Consider the following 6,065-nt stretch of genomic DNA (forward strand, 5'->3'; position numbering starts at 1 on the left):
AATAATAATGACCTATTAAATATATTATTTATTATCTCCCTCAAATAATTTCACAAGTTTATCTTTTAATGGCCCAAATATATCAGTTGTACTTCAAAAAGTTTGAAGATTAGAGTTAGAAATCCCTTAAAAAAAAAATCTGTTTTTTTTCACCCTGATTTCCAGTGCAGGAGAGAGCAATAGAGAGCAGGGGGCAGGCACAGCACTGACAGATAATGCGCTGCAAAACCAAGATCCCAGCAGTGTCCCAGAGCACACTGGGTTGCTATAGCAGTGAACTGTCATGACCCGGAACTCCATGATTGTCCAACCAAAAAAATATTGTATCTTTCACTTGAAATGCCAAACACAGAATGCTTTTCATCAGTTCAAAAACATGTTACAAAATGAAAAAGTTTTAAGCAACAGATGTAGGTATGGTGCTCTGTCAACCAGGAGATTCTATATCCTTGCTCTTACTTCTCTAAGAGACTTACCTCTCCTAAACAAAATTATTCTATTGGTGACACAGAAATTCTTGCAATAATTATGGCATCAATGGAGTAGAGGAACTTGTTAGATGGTTCTCGACACTCAGTGATTATATTTAGGTTTACTGTAATTTGAAGTATTTGAGATCTGCTAAGAATCCAAATGCCAGACAAGCTTGATTGGGCTTGTTCCTCACTTGTTTTCAGTTTATAGTTACCTATCAACCAGGACCATAGAATATGAATGCTGAAGCCTTAGAACGGCATTAAAAAAACCAAAAACACTAAATCAAGTGTAACAGACATTACCCATCATATTGTATCTAAAGAGAAACTTCTTACCTCCTTTGTCCTTAAGGAAAAAAAATTCTATGGCCACTTCTCATCAGAGAATGTCAGTCTGAGATAAAATAGTAAACAGAGGGGCTCAACTGTTTCCAGAAGGATGTTTAGCAGTCAAATCCTGTATTTGTATCCAACCTCTTAAGTACAGAGACAGGTCTTGAAGTTTTACCATGATTCATTCACATATTAGAAAAACTATTGAGTTAATTGCCAGGTCTTATTGGTGGTTACAGTTTTTTAAATCAATCTGATATTAGACAGCCTCTTGCCCAATTTGTGCCAGGAAGAAAGGTCAACATACACTTCCTAGAGCAACAGCCACTTTGTAATTCTCCAGGGCCATGGAGAGATATTTCAGTTGACCTCATTCCAGATCTCCCTTCACCCAAGGATTCTCCAACATATTAGTATTTGCAGATCACTTTTCTAAAATGACAAATTTTATATCATTAGCCAAATTAACTACAGCATCATAAACTGCTCATGTGCTTATCACAAAAATCTATAGACTTCATGGATGTCCTAATGCCATCACTTATGATGGACTTCCCCAGTTCATGTCCATCTTCTGGAAAGCCTTTTCTGAGGCATTGCAAATTAAGCCTAAATTATCTTCCTGCTATCACCCACAACTATACAGGTAAACAGAATCAGTAAATAAGTCCTTAAAACAATTTTTACGCATCTTCAGTAATGAGCATCAGGATAATGTATTGATTTATTTACCATTAGCAGAGTTTGCCTAATTCCAATGTTTCAGAATAGGTTCCATGCTGCTTCAAAGAAACTTGACAAAAGTGAATACTGAAAAGATTCAAGCACAGGATAAATAGAAAAAACTTAGAAGCCATACACTTCTTCCAAAGCTTTCAGAAGGAGGTAAAATGTGGTTAACTACTAAAAAATTTGAAATTATCAAAGGCCTCTCTAAAACTGTCCGATAAATACATTAGTCCTTTTCCCATCACACAAGTTCCTTCTTCAGATACTGTAAAAGTAAAGTTGCCTACTAAATCTTCACCTGACCTTCGTCGTATCTCCTGAATCCTCTGTAATGGCTTTTAGGGGATAGCTCTTCTGGATTCTTGCATTTGAAAATATTAAAAGCTAGAGACTATACCCATTTCTCTGGTCCTCATCAAATATACTTGATGATAGACATGTTACAGTATGGGTTTCCTAATTGATTGCTCAGCTGATCAACCAAGTGGGAATTACCTTGTTCTGATAGACAGACCATGTCAGCTTTTATGTGCTTCTTGATATGTACAGCCCCTTCGGCAGCCACAGTTGTAGCAACTAGATGATGGAGTATTGTCTACGTACTTTGTAAGGTTCTGCGGAACATATAAATAAAGGATAATAATAATAATAATAATAATAATAATAATAATAATTGCTAAATCCTACTACTCATCAAAAAATCAAGTTGGCCATCTTAGAGTATTTCCAGATGAACTCCTCAGAAGAGATATTCCTGGGGTGATATGGGAGGCCCACAAGGCCACAATACGGGGTTGGCTTATCAGTAAAATAGCATTTTCCAGAAAGCAACCGACTCAAGACATAGCCTCTCTCAAAGCTGAGATCACTAGGCTTCTGTCTTTGCACAATCAAACCCCCTCTGCTGACTTGCTCTCCCAAATTGATGGACCTTAGAGGTAAACTGAATATCATACTCTGGCACCAATCTGCCTGTCTCTTGCAAAAGCTGCAACAAAATTATTATAACAAGGCAGATAAGGCAGACTCAGTCCTGGCAAGTAATCTTTGTAAAAAAAAAAGGAGAATTATGGGGATGATCAACAGACTTAAACTTTGCAGAACTGAGATTGTTACATATATGGTTCAAGAGTTCTACGGTTACTCTGTGGAACTTGACAAGCTCCCATGACCCACCTCAAGTGTGGTCCACTCAGAGACCTCACTGACCCATATTTAACTGATAATCTTCCTACCCTCACTGAGCAACAGTAAATGGTGCTGAATGCATATATATCTGAAGAAAATATTTTAATAGCAATCAAGGAACTGAAAACTGCGGAGGCCCCAGGCCATAATTACCTAACTCCACAATACTATAAAACTTTTGTAGAGTCTCTAGTGCCCCTTTTGAAGGATTTTTTTTAACAAAATCCTTGGAGTTTCTTTTGCCCTGGCAACCACATTGGCTGAATTCATAGTCATACCAAAGCCGGGTCACGACTCGGAACAGTGTATTATTTACAGACCCATATCCCTGTTTTATGTTGATATTAAAATGAATGCTAAGATATTGGCAAACAAAGCAAACCCTCTTCTTCCTACTTTGATTCATCCGAATCAGGTGGGGTTCATAATTGGCCGCCAAGCTCTTGACTACACCTAACAATTCATTGACCATGCTATTCATGCTCAAAAGCTCCCAGTCATGGTTCTGGGGTTGGATGCTGAAAAGGTGTATGACCGTATAGCTTGGCCTTGATGTTTAGGGTCTTAAGGTTGATGGATTTCGGAGAGAAATAAAGTGTGACAGCAATTGAGGCAGGGGCATTGGAAGTGGAATCGGTTTCCTCTCCTCTATGGCTCTGCCAGGCGTTAGATCCCGTACACACCATCCAGTCATTTTGCACACATTAGTTATTTGGGATTTTGCTAATTACAATTTTAAACTTGCTTGCTACCATAGCCCCATTGTCTTAATATTCCATAATCCTGTTTTTTTTTTTTACCTGGGTGTAAGCCATCTGCATTTGGATCTGGGCTACTCGGGGGAATCAGACTGCTTAATAATATTACCCGTGATCAGGGGTTTCCCACATTTGCGAATGATAAAACCAAATTTTCTATCTCACATAAACATTTGTATCAATATTTTCAAATATGACATTTTAACTCTTTGGATATTATTTGATTGACAGATAGACCTCTCACTACATGTGAATCACTGGTCCTGAGGGGTGCAGGTACTAAGGGACTTGTCTCCACTCGGTATGCACAAATCCAGCAGTCTGGGACTTGCCACGGCCTCCCATTACCACTATCTCACATCCGTAATACCTTGCAAACCTCCATAAACGTTGGTAACATAGAGTACCATCGGCCCCTCATGCAGAATTACAGCAGCCATGACCTTACTTAGAAATTTCTAACCTCATTGCATGCAGTAAGTACTCAAGCTGCATATGCAAATCACACTGGCTAATTTATGCATGCTCATGCAATAGCGTTCAAACGGACAGACACGCCTGCGTTTCTCTGACCACTCCCCTGTCACCACCCCCAAATGCTGACTGCCTGTCAATCACTCTGTGATGGCTCTCCGTTTTCTGTTTGATTGCAATGCGATCACAGTGGTGCCTTCATGCACTGCAGTGCATACGGATGGGCAGTACGCAACAATCAGCCATCTGCATATGCTTTAGCAATAGCGATCCTTAATTAATCAGGACCACAGTCCCAATTCAGTTGCAAATGACAGATGGTTTCATGTCTGTGCATGCACTAGAGCCGCAGGGTGCCTGAGCCACTATGTTACTGCAACCCTGGTCACAGTGATTGACAAGCTACAGACATTGGGTGGTGGAGAAGAGGACAGTTACTCAAAATGTAGGTGTAACGGGAATGTTTTTTGGGAGTGCCGAAGCTAGTGTCTGCATCTTCAGATGCAGATTAGTTGGCCCTTGCAGCTTAGATGTAGTGGACATTCTAAGTAACCTTAGGGCTACTCAGATGTCTGATGGGCCATCCAATGTTCTTGATGGTAATCCGATCTTTGGACTCATGCTGCAGATCTGAGAAGCCACAGCGAGACATCTCATTTTAAAAGATGACACCTGCTTCATTGACATAATTCTCAGAGCTGCTGCCACCAAATAAGCAGCATTGATCACTCATGCGTCCACCTCTAAATCAGGCCCTGAGTTGGATCTGAGAGGTTCACATGAGTTGGCATGGGAGGCTGATCTAGGGGAAACCCTAAGTAATGTGTACAAATAAAAGAAAATGATTATAAACTTCTTTATAGGTGGTATTACATTCCATATAGACTAAATAAAATGAATTCAGAGATCTCTCATGCTGGAGATGTGGTACTGATATTGGAACATTTCTGCATACATGATGGAGCTGACCGAAGCTCACCCCCTTTTGGCACAACATTAGTTCTTTGGTTAATTGAATTATAGCCTTTAATATCCCTCTAGCTCCAAAATACTGTACTTTCTCTTACCGCTGAGTTCTCCAGACACAACTTGACATCAATATAAAGTTACCAGACCAGACACATACTGATCGTAGCCACATGATAGTTGGCAGCACACTGAAAACAAACAATAACTCCTCATGTACGGAAGATTATAGCCAAAGAATGGCACATCCATGCTATGGAATACATTACTAGTACTCTGCATGGCTCCTCTAAAAGCTTCTCCAAAACATGGGAATCGTGGACCATACATTGTCATGCTTCTCAAGCATTTTCCTGATACTGTATTTCACCGGTCTCCCTACATGTTGGTTTTTGTACTTTTGAACCCCAATTGTTTTAGCAGTCTGATAGAATTTTCAGATGTTTCCAGCAGAGTCGAACCTGCCCTCCTCCCTTCCCCTCTCCTTAACCCTTCCCATTCACCATCTTTTCTTCTCTTTCCTTTCCATGAGGATAGCCACCTTGCACCTTTTATTTGCTTCTTTCTTTCATGCTCTCGGATCTCTTGTTTTTTATTCCATCTTTTAAAAATAAGAAAAACGGGTAGAGTAGATGAGTTTATCATTCTCTCCTGTAATGCTATGGTCATTTTGACTATGTTTAGATATTTTTTATTTCTAATTTTCCTTTTGGATTGACATTATGTATTGCTGTAATTGTAGACTTCTATGCAGGTCCGTTCTGCATTACATCAATTAAAATTCTTTGCCTAGATGAGTTCACTGTATAGCGGGTGTTAGATTCCATACTCAGGCTAAATAAACTACCTTTTAGTAAAACAGAAAGGTTATGGTAGTGAAGAAATATTCCTGGGAGCCATTTGAAAATGTTCACTCACCATGTCTGTTCCAACATTTTTTAAAAGAAATTCTTGCAAGCCTGGAGCATCTAAGATTCGTACAGAAAGAGGGGGCATTCTGTCAGTGCTCAGCCTGCTCCCCGTGAGCAGGCTGATGTTCCCAGCCCCTGCAGCTGTGTCTTACTGCCTGAACATCCAGAAAAAGGTGGTGTCAGCCTTGTTGGTACATTTGTAAATGGCAGTCATAGCTCCACACTGCAAG

The sequence above is a fragment of the Taudactylus pleione genome, unplaced genomic scaffold, assembly GCF_031769625.1.
Source record: "Taudactylus pleione unplaced genomic scaffold, aTauple2 ptg000707l, whole genome shotgun sequence".
In the NCBI taxonomy this organism is placed as follows: Eukaryota; Metazoa; Chordata; class Amphibia; order Anura; family Myobatrachidae; genus Taudactylus; species Taudactylus pleione.